This window comes from Dendrobates tinctorius, unplaced genomic scaffold, assembly GCF_039654945.1.
Source record: "Dendrobates tinctorius isolate UK_male_01 unplaced genomic scaffold, ASM3965494v1 ptg000143l, whole genome shotgun sequence".
Lineage (NCBI taxonomy): Eukaryota > Metazoa > Chordata > Amphibia > Anura > Dendrobatidae > Dendrobates > Dendrobates tinctorius.
The window spans coordinates 2,593,614-2,611,377 of record NW_027361810.1 but is presented as its reverse complement, the minus strand read 5'-3'; the positions used below and the strand labels follow the sequence as shown (position 1 = coordinate 2,611,377).

At 42.9% G+C, this 17,764-nt stretch overlaps 1 long non-coding RNA gene across 1 annotated transcript in view; it reads left to right on the top strand.

The window, feature by feature from the left end:
* The window catches only part of LOC141049151 (uncharacterized), a 77,919-nt gene that overhangs the window by 39,961 nt on the left and 20,194 nt on the right, over positions 1 to 17,764 (top strand). Inside the window, exon 2 of the long non-coding RNA XR_012220265.1 lies at positions 12,746 to 13,092. This is a non-coding gene — a long non-coding RNA (uncharacterized lncRNA). The remainder of the gene's footprint in view (positions 1 to 12,745; positions 13,093 to 17,764) is intronic.

The following is a 17,764-nucleotide window of genomic DNA, read 5'->3' as shown; positions in this document are numbered from 1 at the left end:
AATAACAGCTAATAATCGTCTTTTATAAGACCTGATCAGGCCGGCACAGGTCTCTGGAGTTATCTTGGCCCACTCCTCCATGCAGATCTTCTCCAAGTTATCTAGGTTCTTTGGGTGTCTCATATGGACTTTAATCTTGAGCTCCTTCCACAAGTTTTCAATTGGGTTAAGGTCAGGAGACTGACTAGGCCACTCCAACACCTTGATTTTTTGCCTCTTGAACCAGGCCTTGGTTTTCTTGGCTGTGTGCTTTGGGTCGTTGTCTTGTTGGAAGATGAAATGACGACCCATCTTAAGATCCTTGATGGAGGAGCGGAGGTCCTTGGCCAAAATCTCCAGGTAGGCCGTGCTATCCATCTTCCCATGGATGCGGACCAGATGGCCAGGCCCCTTGGCTGAGAAACAGCCCCACAGCATGATGCTGCCACCACCATGCTTGACTGTAGGGATGGTATTCTTGGGGTCGTATGCAGTGCCATCCAGTCTCCAAACGTCACGTGTGTGGTTGGCACCAAAGATCTCGATCTTGGTCTCATCAGACCAGAGAACCTTGAACCAGTCTGTCTCAGAGTCCTCCAAGTGATCATGAGCAAACTGTAGACGAGCCTTGACATGACGCTTTGAAAGTAAAAGGTACCTTACGGGCTCGTCTGGAACGGAGACCATTGCGGTGGAGTACGTTACTTATGGTATTGACTGAAACCAATGTCCCCACTGCCATGAGATCTTCCCGGAGCTCCTTCCTTGTTGTCCTTGGGTTAGCCTTGACTCTTCGGACAAGCCTGGCCTCGGCACGGGAGGAAACTTTCAAAGGCTGTCCAGGCCGTGGAAGGCTAACAGTAGTTCCATAAGCCTTCCACTTCCGGATGATGCTCCCAACAGTGGAGACAGGTAGGCCCAACTCCTTGGAAAGGGTTTTGTACCCCTTGCCAGCCTTGTGACCCTCCACGATCTTGTCTCTGATGGCCTTGGAATGCTCCTTTGTCTTTCCCATGTTGACCATGTATGAGTGCTGTTCACAAGTTTGGGGAGGGTCTTAAATAGTCAGAAAAGGCTGGAAAAAGAGATAATTAATCCAAACATGTGAAGCTCATTGTTCTTTGTGCCTGAAATACTTCTTAATACTTTAGGGGAACCAAACAGAATTCTGGTGGTTTGAGGGGTTGAATAATAAATGACCCTCTGAATAAACTTTTCACAATTTTAAAAAAAATTAAACAAAGAAATAACATTCTCTTTTGCTGCAGTGCATTTCACACTTCCAGGCTGATCTACAGTCCAAATGTCACAATGCCAAGTTAATTCCAAATGTGTAAACCTGCTAAATCTGCAGGGGGTTGAATACTACTTGTAGGCACTGTATATAGACCCCCCAACATTCCAGAGTTATTCATTGAATCATATAAAACCTTACATTTTCAGTGAGATACATAATATCATATAGTGCTCAAACATTCCTATGAAATGTATGACACCATGTAGAATCCCAACATTCTAACTCATTGTATCATATAGAACTTTGCAGAAGGATACCTTGTGTCATGTGGAGCCCCAATATTCCAGAGATATTCTATGTATCATATATCACAAACATTCTAATAGATTGCATAATATAGGACCTCAAAATTCCAGAGAGATGTATTGTATCATATGGAACCCCAACATTTCTAAGAAATATATTGTATCATATAGAACCCCAATATTCCAGAGAGATACGTCGCTCACTGTATGGGGTCTCCTACTACTTCAGTGTTTTGTAAATGAAGTTTAAGCAAGGTATACGGAAAACTTCAGCAACTTTTAAATGTTCTTTGATCTTCATTTTCTCACATTCTTCTTCCTGTCAGTGCATTGGAACATTTATTTTACATCCAGTGGCTGAAACCCTGTCCTGACTTAATAATACTTGCCCTAGCTAAGAGCTACTTAAAATTTCATCCCCCCCTAGACAGTGGCAGTCTCTAGTCTGATACATTTCACATACACAATAATATAACTAGCAATTAAGACTGGAGGGAGATTATGGATATGTTAAAATGTTCATGCCGATAAATTTCCTAAAAAAATCATTTTAACACAGATCTAATCACCTGCAAAAACAGCTTGATAATTTTCAGTTTGCCTTTAGCCACCACTAGAGGGAGCCCACTGAAGAAAAATGTATTATTGTTCTAAATGGGAGCTGTAAACACGTGTATACAGACGGCGCCCTCCAGTGGTGGCCGCAGGTAGACAGAATCCTATAATGGCACTCTGACTATGAAGGGTATTAACAATTTGGCAGCAAAGAGAACAAGTGAACTCTTATTACAATTAGAGAAATTTATATCTAAAAAATATGAGGAAAAAGTTATGAGGAGCAAGAAAAAGGAATTATAAGGAAAAAAAACTGGGCAAATTGATAAAATGAGAAAATAAAATCTCACAATGAGACTCGAATAAAGTTACAATTTGCAAGAAGAAAATAACACTTAAAATGTTGAAAAAAAGTAAAAAATGTAAGATTTTTTTATTTTAAAATCATTCAAACATATTTTTATCTAAAAACGTTACGAAAACAAGTCAATTTTTATATAAATTCCTAAAAATAACTTTTATCACATAGTTTTGACTTTTTTTAGGTATAAAGTGAATGTAATAGTCCTTAATTTTGGAGCGAGCGACCTCTCGGTCCGGCGTGTTTTCTGCAGATGCAATAGACAGAACTCCTGGCAGTGACTCATCGCTCGTTCCCTATACATTTCCATATGTAGAATATTCCTCCTATAGGAATCACCAATAGAAAAGTTGGAACAAGGAGAAGCTTTCACAATACATTCTCTGGAGGGGATGTGGGCGGAACTAAGACGAGCTCCAGATAGAAGTGTCAGCGCGGATACAATGTAACCGTATGGGCTCCGGCCGGGAGAGATAACAGCCATTGTCTGCAACTTGTCACTTTCCTTTAATTTATGGCTGCAGATGATTGAGAGTGGAGATTTGTGGCATCTATTCTAAAGCGTATTCCTCTCCTGCGGCCGCCGGACGTCAATATCGCCCCTTGTCTTTTGCGCCTCATTCATCGGAATTCAGAAGGAAAACTCCCAGCAGAATCTCATGAATCAATGATCAACACAGGAGAAGGAGATGATAACGTCATCCCAGAAAGTAATGCAGAAGCTATTGTCAGGAAGGCTGGATTTGCAGAAAAAGAAGAAAAATCTAAATTGCTGGACAAATCATCAACAATCTTAAATACGCAGACGATATAACATTGATAGCAACAAGTGTAAATGTAATAAAGGAATTTTTACTGAGTGTCAAGATGGAAAGCTCGAGCATGGGACTGCTACTCAACACAAAGAAGACAAAGATGCTGTCAGGACTCGAACCCAGCAGCTCTTCTGCACCAGGCGGCAGCTATTCCCAGCTATTCAGTGTTCTGGACAGTTCCTTGCTAACCCAGATACTAGGACCTGTGTGTTTCTGATTGGCTCCACCCTGAGTTCCTGGTTGGCTCATCCCTGATTGAACACCCTTCTTAAGGCCCCGTTACATTCAGCGATGCACCAGCGATCCCGACAATGATACGACCCGGTCAGGATCGCTGGTGCATAGCTAAATGGTCGCTAGTGAGCTGCTAAACAGGCAGATCTCACAGCGATGCAGCAGCGGTCGGCGGTCGATACCTGTCAGACGCGGCGATGATGACTTCTTCCGCCCGCGTCCATGGCTCACTCGTCGGCGCCAGCAGGAAGCCGACAACGAGAAAACAGCCCAGGACGTTCTCGCGCGATCACCGATAACCAGCGGGGGAGCCGGTCAGAGGCGAGTGTCACATGTAGCGATATCGCTATGTGTAAAAGGCCCTTTAAACCTGGCATTGCACTTCCTTCCTTGCAAGATTATTGAGCTCCCAGCCTTTAGTCTAGCTTCCTTTCACCTGCTCCTTCATTCCAAGATTATACTGCTGCTTCCATGTACCGACTCCTAGCTATTCCTGACTGCGCTACCTGCTGGTGCAATACCACTACTCCAACCCAGGTCAGTCCATCGCAGATACCGACTACTGCTAGGTATGGCCTGGACACATCTGAGATGGACGGCAACAAACTGGAAGTGGTAAAGGGCTTCAACCTACTCCGATCAATGATCACTCAAGACGCAGCGATGACATTGGAAATCAATAGAGGAATAGCGATGGGCAAACCAGCAATGACGTCACTGGACAAGGTTTTCTAGTCGAGGAACATTTCAATGACGACGAAGACACAGCTCATAGATAATAAACATAAAAAAGGTGCGCTCTGTAGGGCTAAAGCATGTCAGTGTGAAATATATGAAATATGAGCGGCTTCTGGATACTAGGAAAGAACTGACGCTTAGCACATAATGTAGGCAATCCATGCAGCCCAGCAACCAACAACAAGGTGGCGTCAGAACTCCTGGGTCCTGCGGGTCTCGACTCTTGTGTGAATCCCTCTCTAAGACTGAAGTCTGAATTTCTGGGCAGATGTGAATCCCTCTCACAGCTCATAGATAGTCCGGTCTTCTCTATAGTAACATACGGATGCGCAACTTGGATGATAATGATAGAAGACAGAAGAAGAATCAATACCTGTGAAATACGGAGCTGGAGAAAGACGTTATCAATACCATGGATGGCCAGAAGAAGACGTCACTGGAAGCGAGGACCACCGAGCCACGACCTGTAGACACATCACACGGAGAGCGCGATCACTGGAGAAGGACACCATGGCCGGAAGAGCAGAAGGAACAAGGCGAAGAGGAAGAGCAGCAACCGATGGCTGGATACTAGCAGGACCTCGGCGGAGAAGACCCTGGTGACTGCACAGGATCGATCTCCCCAGAGCGTTCATCATCACGTCACCATGGCTCCAGATCCAACTGAAGGCCGTTATACAATGTCATAAGTAATGCAGCTCTGGAGGTGACTGGAGGATAAGACATGATGTAACAGCAGACTAGTGAGTGCAGCTCTGGAGGTGACTGGAGGATAAGACACGATGCAACAGCAGACTAGTGAGTGCAGCTCTGGAGGCGACTGGAGGATAAGACACAATGTAACAGCAGAATAGTGAGTGCAGCTCTGGAGGTGACTGCACAGGATCGATCTGCCCACGGAGCGTTCATCATCACGTCACCATGGCTCCAGATCCAGCTGAAGACCGTTATATAATAATAAATGAAATCCCGGATACAACAGGCGGGTGTCCGATCATTTTTGATATAAAGCTTTATTACTGCATCATGAAAAGTTCTGCAACTTTCTACAATACAACGGCCATGATTCAATATTTGACCTGCATCCATTTTTTTTTTACTTTATGGTGATTTTTGCCTGTTTTTTATTTGCGCCAAATTCTTCTTTTAGGGAAGGTTTCACTCTAGAGTATAAAATGCCGTTAGAGCTTCATCCAGCAGACATGGATGATTTGCTTTCTCACGTTATCAGATTCCGTTTCTTATGTTATAGAACTGTAATGTATCCGCAATCTGTACCTGAAATGATGCCATACGGATGTTCGGTGTTTTTTCTGCACTCATAGATTTGAATGGGCGAGTCTGACCCGCCATACAGAAGTAACTCATGCATGCTGCCATTTTGTCCTTGCAGGTTGTGTCAGTGAAGACACGCTTAGGCTATGTGCACACGTAGTTTTTTGGTTGTGCGGATTTTGATGAAAAATCTGCAGGTAAATCCGCAGGACTAAAGACCTGCAGTTTATCTGCAGTTTATCTGCGGTTTTGCCCTGCGGTTTCACACCTCATAATGGATGAGGTGTGAAACCGCAGCGGAAACCGCACAAAGAATTGACATGCTGCGGATTGTAACCTGCGGAAAAATCCGCAGCGTGTGCACAGCGTTTTTTTTCCATAGGAAATAAAGGTACTGTACAACTCAGCAGAATCCGCAGCGTGCGCACATACCCTTATCTGACCGGCCCAGTTGAATATCACTGGTCTTCGTGATGACGTGCAGTGTTCCAGTGTTCCGGTTTTTCACGGACAGCATGTGTGAACTTACCTTAATTTCACCTTTTTTTTTAAGTCTGTTTTACAAGTATTTGCTTTCTTTCCTCTTTTCATTATTATGGATGGGGTTTTTGTTATTTGGTAGTTTTCATTAGTTTTATTAAAAGTTGCAAAACTTTTATGCAAATTAGATCAAATAAATATCTCCGGAGTGATTTTTTTTGCATGTCACAAATTTTTGCATAAATGTTACAGTTAGGCTGGTTTCACATTTGCGTTAAAACAACGCTGCACCCTGCGTCGTTAAGCCCCGCCCCGAGCCGGCTCCCTGCCCGCCCCATCCGGGATCACCGCCTACTTTCGCATTTGCACGCATGCGATCGGCGCACCCTATCTTTAGCATAGGGTGCGCAGATCATGCGCTGCCAGTGTGAAAGTAGCGTGCTGCGCACTTTTGACGGTGCGCCGTGCGCGCTGAAATGCAGCATGTTGAATTTCGGCGCGCACGGCGCACCGTCAAAATTGCGCAGCACGCTACTTTCACACTGGCAGCGCATGATCTGCGCACCCTATGCTAAAGATAGGGTGCGCCGATCGCATGCGTGCAAATGCGAAAGTAGGCGGTGATCCCGGATGGGGCGGGCAGGGAGCCGGCTCGGGGCGGGGCTTAACGACGCAGGGCGCAGCGTTGTTTTAACGCAAATGTGAAACCAGCCTTAATGGGTCAAGTAACTTGCTCTAAAAAGGTGCAAAAAAGGTTAAAGACAGAAGTAAAGAGCTTCTTTGATTTTGTATAAAATTCATGCGCGAAGAACTTGGCGCAACGAAGAGCAATGAATAGTACAAGAAAGAAAAAAGTGACTTAAGAAAAATGCAAATGCTGACACTACTGAAGGGCCCCTTACAGCCTAATAACTGCTTTGGACATGGTAGTGGCCCCCTGACCTCTGGGGCCCCTCTGTGATTACACAGGTTGCACCAATGCTATATCGCCACCATTGGACCCACGCTCAGGCCTTATTGCAGCTGCATTCACTGCCATCATGGTATATCCCCCTTTTTTAAAGGACTGAGTACCCCTCTAAAGTGGTCCTGTAGCACTAAACCCTATGAGGCACTTATCCTTTGGACTCTGACCAGAAGATAACAAATTCTGCAGAGGTTGAAATTTGACAGATTGCTCAAATTTGGCAGGGAAATCCGATTCTCATCAAGTGCTTCGCAGCTTCTCCCGACCTAAGAGCGTAATAAACATAGGGTGAAAATAAATAACTACTCATCTCGCTGCTCCCCTGCCGCTCCGATGCCCATCATCCGCTCCGGTGCCCATCATCCGCTCCTCCAGCCTCATCTTTGCTCTTTCATTCGGAGATCATCGTGACGTCCTGCTTGGCTTCCTCGCACCGTGTCGGGGCTTCAGACTCCGAGTCACTGACTGCTGCTTACACCTTGGGTGACGCACAACATGACGCAGTGTCTTCAGAAGCGGAAGCCCCGGTGTAAGAGGACGGGGAAAATAGAACGTCATGTGCAGAAGGAAGGAGAAAAGAGGAGGCCGGATTGAGCGGGGGACCGGACATAGGCGGCAGTGGACAGCTGAGTGCCAAAGTATTTTCTTTTAATCCATTTGCCGTCCCGCTACAATTCAGCAAATCCATCAGCAAAAAATCCAAGTCCAGGAGAATCTGAAATTTTTGTAGCATTCGGGGCAAATCCAATTTGCTGTTAGAATCTGCTCAGTTTGTGACTTTCTGCCATTTTCTTGTGGTGTTCTGGCTGCTGGTCTTTTTCCTCTGGTGCTGGGTTTGCCTTTGGTCAGGTGATTGTATCACCCTTTATTAGCCTGCACCTGTCTCCCACTCCTTGCTGGACAACAGTGTTAATCTGCTTGAGTTCTGGCTTGGAGCTTTGCTTTGCCTTCTGTGTGTTTATTTAGTGCAGTTCTGGGACCTCTGGTTCTGCTGGTCTTAGTTTCTGTTTTCAGTTTGTTTCTGCAGCCTTCTCTTAGTTTTCTGTTAGGGGGTGACCCATTTTTGTACCCAGTCCTTAGATCTTTCAGGGACGCCCTTCCCCCTATCTATAGGTCTTCGCTTGAGATTAGCATAGGATCATCGGTGGGTCTATTCGCAAGGAATGGGTCGCCCACTCCATCGTAGGGCATCAGCCTAGTCGCAGTGCAGTTTTCCCCCCTCCTACCCTAGTCCTGTGCTGCCGAACCATAACATTTGCCTTTTGCAAATTCACATCCTTAGTAACCGGCAATGTGCATTTTCCTTACCTGATAAAATTCATGTATTACTAGTAAAAGCCAAGAAAACATCAGAAAAATCGCACTGTTTATAAATACCCGTTGGACGTGAGTGAATCCCCCCAAAATATGATCGGGATAAATCTGCTAAATTTGGGAGTGAAGGTGGGAACTTGTAAGGAATTGGGTTATGACAAGTCACTCGCTCATCCCTGATGCCCTTTATTGACTTTTGTGCTTTTCTCGCCGGTAAGAACGTGTCTTGGTAACGGCGCTGCAGTATTATAACCGGTGGCCTGTGTGGACAGAGCCGGACCCCGGGCCGGGAGAGCAGAGCCGTGATCTCACAGCGTGAAGCATCGACTCTCACTGCTTAACGTGTAAAGTCAGGCAAGGACACGCCAGGTATAACAGGATTCCCGTTACTAATTAGCGCTTAGCAGGAGTGAGTTTAACCTGACGGCAAATTATGGGTATTTTAAGTAATGCTCGGAGCCATCTTCAAACTTTCCGCCCATGTGAATCACGTCCCTCATTAAAATCAAACTGAAGCGGTTTGTCTAAAGTTCAAGCAAACAGACGCCAAATGCAGATGACAGACGAGAAGGGCAGATTATTGTGTGATAGGTTGTAAAGAGCGAGCAGGAGACTAGAGGCTCCAGAATATAGGAGGTGATACATTGTATCCTAGAAAGTACACAATATACATTACAACTAGAAAATGATTGTTGACCAGGGGTCTCACACTCAGCCAGATAAAAGGGCTGCACAGAGTAAAAGTCTGTATATGGCAGCCACCGTCTTTGCGGGACAAGGTGGTATTCTCAGTGATGCCATTTGTGTTCTGCTGTAGACGACTTTTCGATCATTTTGTACCATTTTCACATACTTTTTAATAGTGTTTATCACGTATGTTATGGTACAAGGTTTCTTTTTTTACTTCAGTTTTCACATAAAACGTAATTTTTAGTGACAAAATATTTTTTATTTTGAATTCCTTTTTAATTTATAATAAAGAAATCGGCCCCATACGGTAATATTGTTTAACAATTCGTCGCACATAGTAATTCTGGCCCCAAATCTGTAATGATGTCCTCCGTCCTGTAATAATCTACCACATTCTGGTCTCCATTTTGTGGTAATGTCCCTCAACTTGTAATAAAGGTCCTCATCTTGTAGTAATGCCCCTCATCCAAGTCCCATCTTCTAGTAATGTCCCCGATCCTAGTCTCATCTTCTAGTAATATTCCCCATCCTAGTCCCATCTTGTAGTAATGCCCTCATCCTGTTTCCTGTCTTGTAGTAATGTGCCGCATCCTGGTCCTATCTTGTAGTCATGTCCCCCTTCCTAGTCTCATCTTGTAGTAATGTCCCCCATCCTTGTCCCATCTTGTAGTAATGTCCCTCATCCTTGTCCCATCTTGTAGTAATGTCCCTCATCCAAGTCCCATCTTCTAATAATGTCCCCATCCTAGTCCCATCTTGTAGTAATGTCCCCCATCCTTGTCTCATCTTGTAGTAATGTCCCCCATCTCATAGTCCCATCTTGTAGTAATGCCCTCATCCTGTTTCCTGTCTTGTAGTAATGTGCCGCATCCTGGTCCTATCTTGTAGTCATGTCCCCCATCCTAGTCTCATCTTGTAGTAATGTCCCCCATCCTTGTCCCATCTTGTAATAATGTCCCTCATCCTAGTCCCATTTTGTAGTAATGTCCCTCATCCAAGTCCCATCTTCTAATAATGTCCCCATCCTAGTCCCATCTTGTAGTAATGTCCCCCATCCTAGTCTCATCTTGTAGTAATGTCCCCCATCTCATAGTCCCATCTTGTAGTAATGTCCCCCATCCTAGTCTCATCTTGTAGTAATGTCCCTCATCCTAGTCCCATTTTGTAGTAATGCCCTCATCCTGTTTCCCGTCTTGTATTAATGTGCCGCATCCTGGTCCTATCTTGTAGTCATGTCCCCCATCCTAGTCTCATCTTGTAGTAATGTCCCCCATCCTTGTCCCATCTTGTAGTAATGTCCCTCATCCTAGACCCATCTTGTAGTAATGTCCCTCATCCAAGTCCCATCTTCTAATAATGTCCCCATCCTAGTCCCATCTTGTAGTTATGTCCCCCATCCTAGTCTCATCTTGTAGTAATGTCCCCCATCTCATAGTCCCATCTTGTAGTAATGTCCCTCATCCTAGTCCCATCTTGTAGTAATGTCCCCCGTCCTTGTCCCATCTTGTAGTAATGTCCCCCATCTCCTTGTCCCATCTTGTAGTAATGTCCCCCATCCTAGTCCCATCTTGTAGTAATGTCCCCCATCCTGGTCCTATCTTGTAGTAATGTCCCCATCCAAGTCTCATCTTGTAGTATTGTCCCCCATCTCATAGTCCCATCTTGTAGTAATGTCCCTCATCCTAGTCCCATCTTGTAGTAATGTCCCTCATCCAAGTCTCATCTTGTAGTAATGTCCCCTATCCTAGTCCCATCTTGTAGTAATGTCCCTCATCCTGTTTCCCATCTTGTAGTAATGTCCTTATCCTAGTCCCATCTTGTAGTAATGTCCCTCATCCTAGTCCCATCTTGTAGTAATGTCCCCCATCCTAGTCCCATCTTGTAGTAATGTCCCCCATCCTGGTCCTATCTTGTAGTAATATCCCCATCCAAGTCTCATCTTGTAGTATTGTCCCCCATCTCATAGTCCCATCTTGTAGTAATGTCCCTCATCCTAGTCCCATCTTGTAGTAATGCCCCTCATCCTAGTCCCATCTTGTAGTAATGTCCCCCATCTCCTAGTCCCATCTTGTGGTAATGTCCCCCATCCTAGTCCCATCTTCTAGTAATGTCCCCCATCCTAGTCCCATCTTGTAGTAATGTCCCCTATCCTAGTCCCATCTTGTAGTAAGTCCCTCATCCTAGTCCCATCTTGTAGTAATGTCCTCATCCTGGTTAGCACTTTGTAGTAATGTCACCCATTTTGGTTCCCATTCTTCCCTACCTAGGCCCCCTTCTTGTCGTAATGTCCCCACGTTAATTCATGTTAATTGAGATTAATTCACAATGGCTTCTACCTCTTGACTGGTCAGACGATGTCCTGGAAGTGTCAGTGACTTGAGGCTGCACTGTGATGTGCAAGGTTATTTCTATTCTTTATTAAACACCACTTCTTATAACTAAGGTTATTTCAAGTGGGTGCAACTGCGAACAGGCCCATGGAGTCTTGGCGTCTGCAGAAACCAGCACCATTTTCAGCTGAATGTGTCCTCGGACGTACATTCAGGTAAAATGTATTGTGGTGCAGAGAGCCACTGGCTCCCTGCACCGCAATAGCTATATACAGTGCCAGTCAATCAGGGGCGGCCAGCGCGTGCTGTCACAGGGGTGCATGACATCACGGTCGTGTGCTGACCATCACTCTGTGGAGCAGAAAGAGGACATATGGGAGAAGGGATGGGAGAGAACTGATCATTTATTTTTTAAAAAATGTGTTGGAGAAGAGCGACAGAAAGGAAGACATTACATGGCGGGGGACATTACTGTATTACAGCATGGGGTGCCGGATAAGGGACATTATTATAGAACAGGGTTCATGATAGGGGACATTATTACAGGAAGGGGCTCAGGATGTGGACATTATTATAGGAAGGGGCTCAGGATGGAGGATATTAGAATAGAGCAGGGCTCAGGACAAAGGACATTATAACAGAAATTGAATACGCAAGCCTTGTTTTTCTGTGCTGGCCTTTTAACCTCACCTTTGAATGGATTAAGTGAATAAAAGGATTTATATGTTTTCACTACATCATGGAGCTGGACATTCCTTTCTACATTATAATAGAGTAGGGCTCAGGACAAGGGACAAGGGACATTATAATAGAGTAGGGCTTATGATAGGGGACATTATTATACAACAGGGCTCAGGATGGGGACATTATTATAGAAAGGGACTCATGATGGGGGACATTATTACAGGAAGGGGCTCAGGACAAGGGACATTATAATAGAGTAGGGCTCATGATAGAGGACATTATTATACAACAGGGCTCAGGATGGGGACATTATTATAGACAGGGACTCATGATGGGGGACATTATTACAGGAAGGGGCTCAGGATGTGGATATTATTATAGGAAGGGGCTCAGGACGGAGGACATTATATTAGAACAGGGCTCAGGACGGAGACATTATTTTGGGAAGGGGCTCAGGACAAGGGACATTATTACTGAAAGGGCCAAGGACAGAGTGATATTATTATAGGTCAGTGAAGGTTATTACAGAATGGAGGACATTGTTACAGGGACTCGTACATCTGATGACTATGCTGGTGGAGGGAGGCCCAAGTCCAAGTTTTCACCGGAGCCCATTGGACTCTAGTTACGCCATTGCTCATAACATTATATTGTGCCGATTATTCCTCCTGCTCAATATGTGCAGCTACTTCCTTTACTAAACACGGGACTGATGGGACAGGTCTGATTGTGCAGAGACAAACCGCCCTAATCAATAACATTCAATTGTCATTTTTCATAGAAATGTTCAGGAGGAATAACAGAGGAACAAGAGGACACGGAGTCCCAAGAAAAGAAGCTTCAGAACTGTTATTTCACAGGGAATACAATAAGAAAAACAGATTGGTGACAGGTCGTCTTTAATTAAAAAGCAGCAGAATTATTATTGATGGTTTATTAGACGGGTGACGGTCCAACGGTCGGGAGCAGAAAACAGAGCGGTGTTATCACGACACACAATGGACACTATTGTGGTTACCGACAAAGGCAGAGTCACAAAGGGATCTTAATGGAGACAAATTCTGTGCGACACACCTGAAATAACAGCAGCCTGGAACGAAACATGACCGAAAACCTGGAATAATTACGGTTATTATTTTTTTATGTTTATTTTCACTGTTTTATAAGATGAAAATCAAAACAGAAAAAAAAACACAATGTCAAGGGAATGACAAAATCACAAGCGCCATTGTCCTTCTCATTAGTGAAAAGAATGTACAAAGGCTCAATGGGTGCTGCGTAACCGGGTAGAATCACCAGAGGGGGAACTCAACAAAAATATACTTTCTGATGCTCTGACACCCACAGGCCTCTAGGGGCACTGTTCAAAGATGTAACATGGATTTCAGTAAGGAAAAAAAATATCATGAATGGTATACAAAAAAATTGGAAAATTACATTACCAAAAGTTATGAAATATGTTTATATTCTTTATGCTTTAAGATTTCATTTTCACATTAAAAACCCGATTGCTTTCTCAAGGAACTGTAATACAATCTCTATGTACAAGAATATAACTACTATAATACTGCCCCTATATACAAGAATATAACTACTATAATACTGCCCCTATATACGAGAATATAACTACTATAATACTGCTCCTATGTACAAGAATATAACTACTATAATACTGCCCCCTATATACAAGAATATAACTACTATAATACTGCCCCTATATACGAGAATATAACTACTATAATACTGCTCCTATGTACAAGAATATAACTACTATAATACTGCTCCTATGTACAAGAATATAACTACTATAATACTGCTCCTATGTACAAGAATATAACTACTATAATACTGCACCTATGTACAAGAATATAACTACTATAATACTGCTCCTATGTACAAGAATATAACTACTATAATACTGCTCCTATGTACAAGAATATAACTACTATAATACTGCTCCTATGTACAAGAATATAACTACTATAATACTGCACCTATGTACAAGAATATAACTACTATAATACTGCTCCTATGTACAAGAATATAACTACTATAATACTGCTCCTATGTACAAGAATATAACTACTATAATACTGCTCCTATGTACAAGAATATAACTACTATAATACTGCCCCTATGTACAAGAATATAACTACTATAATACTGCTCCTATGTACAAGAATATAACTACTATAATACTGCCCCTATATACAAGAATATAACTACTATAATACTGCCCCTATATACAAGAATATAACTACTATAATACTGCTCCTATGTACAAGAATATAACTACTATAATACTGCTCCTATGTACAAGAATATAGCTACTATAATACTGCTCCTATGTACAAGAATATAGCTACTATAATACTGCTCCTATGTACAAGAATATTACTATACTACTGCTCCTATGTACAAGAATATAACTACTATAATACTGCCCCCTATGTACAAGAATATAACTACTATAATACTGCTCCTATGTACAAGAATATAACTACTATAATACTGCCCCTATGTACAAGAATATAACTACTATAATACTGCCCCTATGTACTAGAATATAACTACTATAATACTGCCCCTATGTACTAGAATATAACTACTATAATACTGCCCCTATGTACAAGAATATAGCTACTATAATACTGCTCCTATGTACAAGAATATAGCTACTATAATACTGCTCCTATGTACAAGAATAAAACTACTATAATACTGCCCCCTATGTACAAGAATATAACTACTATAATACTGCTCCTATATACAAGAATATAACTACTATAATACTGCTCCTATGTACAAGAATATAACTACTATAATACTGCCCCCTATGTACAAGAATATAACTACTATAATACTGCCCCTATGTACAAGAATATAACTACTATAATACTGCCCCCTATGTACAAGAATATAACTACTATAATACAGCCCCCTATGTGCAAGAATATAACTACTATAATACTGCCCCCTGTGTACAAGAATATAACTACTATACTACTGCCCCTATGTACAAGAATATAACTACTATAATACTGCCCCTATGTACAAGAATATAACTACTATAATACTGCCCCCTATGTACAACAATATAACTACTATTATACTGACCCATATATACAAGAATATAACTGCTATAATACTGCCCCTATGTACAGGTATATAACTACTATAATACTTCCCCTATGTACAAGAATACAACTACTATAATACTGCCCCATGTACAAGAATATAACTACTATAATACTGCCCCATGTACAAGAATATAACTACTATAATACTGCCTCATACAGTGGGGCAAAAAAGTATTTAGTCAGTCAGCAATAGTGCAAGTTCCACCACTTAAAAAGATGAGAGGCGTCTGTAATTTACATCATAGGTAGACCTCAACTATGGGAGACAAACTGAGAAAAAAAAATCCAGAAAATCACATTGTCTGTTTTTTTTTCATTTTATTTGCATATTATGGTGGAAAATAAGTATTTGGTCAGAAACAAGCAATCAAGATTTCTGGCTCTCACAGACCTGTAACTTCTTCTTTAAGAGTCTCCTCTTTCCTCCACTCATTACCTGTAGTAATGGCACTTGTTTAAACTTGTTATCAGTATAAAAAGACACCTGTGCACACCCTCAAACAGTCTGACTCCAAACTCCACTATGGTGAAGACCAAAGAGCTGTCAAAGGACACCAGAAACAAAATTGTAGCCCTGCACCAGGCTGGGAAGACTGAATCTTCAATAGCCAACCAGCTTGGAGTGAAGAAATCAACTGTGGGAGCAATAATTAGAAAATGGAAGACATACAAGACCACTGATAATCTCCCTCGATCTGGTGCTCCACGCAAAATCCCACCCCGTGGGGTCAGAATGATCACAAGAACGGTGAGCAAAAATCCCAGAACCACGCGGGGGGACCTAGTGAATGAACTGCAGAGAGCTGGGACCAATGTAACAAGGCCTACCATAAGTAACACACTACGCCACCATGGACTCAGATCCTGCAGTGCCAGACGTGTCCCACTGCTTAAGCCTGTACATGTCCGGGCCCGTCTGAAGTTTGCTAGAGAGCATTTGGATGATCCAGAGGAGTTTTGGGAGAATGTCCTATGGTCTGATGAAACCAAACTGGAACTGTTTGGTAGAAACACAACATGTCGTGTTTGGAGGAAAAAGAATACTGAGTTGCATCCATCAAACACCATACCTACTGTAAAGCATGGTGGTGGAAACATCATGCTTTGGGGCTGTTTCTCTGCAAAGGGGCCAGGACGACTGATCCGGGTACATGAAAGAATGAATGGGGCCATGTATCGTGAGATACATCAGCAAGGGCATTGAAGATGAAACGTGGCTGGGTCTTTCAACATGACAATGATCCAAAGCACACCGCCAGGGCAACGAAGGAGTGGCTTCGTAAGAAGCATTTCAAGGTCCTGGAGTGGCCTAGCCAGTCTCCAGATCTCAACCCTATAGAAAACCTTTGGAGGGAGTTGAAAGTCTGTGTTGCCAAGCGAAAAGCCAAAAACATCACTGCTCTAGAGGAGATCTGCATGGAGGAATGGGCCAACATACCAACAACAGTGTGTGGCAACCTTGTGAAGACTTACAGAAAACGTTTGACCTCTGTCATTGCCAACAAAGGATATATCACAAAGTATTGAGATGAAATTTTGTTTCTGACCAAATACTTACTTTCCACCATAATATGCAAATAAAATGAAAAAAAACAGACAATGTGATTTTCTGGATTTTTTTTCTCAGTTTGTCTCCCATAGTTGAGGTCTACCTATGATGTAAATTACAGACGCCTCTCATCTTTTTAAGTGGTGGAACTTGCACTATTGCTGACTGACTAAATACTTTTTTGCCCCACTGTATATACAAGAATATAACTACTATAATACTGCCCCTATGTACAAGAATATAACTACTATAATACTGCCCCTATGTACAAGAATATAACTACTATAATACTGCCCCCTATGTGCAAGAATATAACTACTATAATACTGCCCCCTGTGTACAAGAATATAACTACTATACTACTGCCCCTATGTACAAGAATATAACTACTATAATACTGCCCCCTATGTACAACAATATAACTACTATTATACTGACCCATATATACAAGAATACACTCACTGGCCACTTTATTAGGTACACCATGCTAGTAAGGGGTTGGACCCCCTTTTGCCTTCAGAACTGCCTCAATTCTTCGTGGCAGAGATTCAACAAGGTGCTGGAAGCATTCCTCAGAGATTTTGGACCATATTGACATGATGGCATCACACAGTTGGCGCAGATTTGTCGGCTGCACATCCCTGATGCGAATCTCCCGTTCCACCACATCCCAAAGATGCTCTATTGGATTGAGATCTGGTGACTGAGGAGGCCATTTGAGTACAGTGAACTCATTGTCATGTTCAAGAAACCAATCTGAGATGATTCGAGCTTTATGACATGGCGCATTATCCTGCTGAAAGTAGCCATCAGATGTTGGGTACATTGTGGTCATAAAGGGATGGACATGGTCAGCAACAATACTCAGGTAGGCTGTGGCGTTGCAACGATGCTCAATTGGTACCAAGGGGCCCAAAGAGTGCCCAGAAAAAATTCCCCACACCATGACACCACCACCACCAGCCTGAACCGTTGATACAAGGCAGGATGGATCCATGCTTTCATGTTGTTTACGCCAAATTCTGACCCTACCATCCGAATGTCGCAGCAGAAATCGAGACTCATCAGACCAGGCAACGTTTTTCCAATCTTCTACTGTCCAATTTCGATG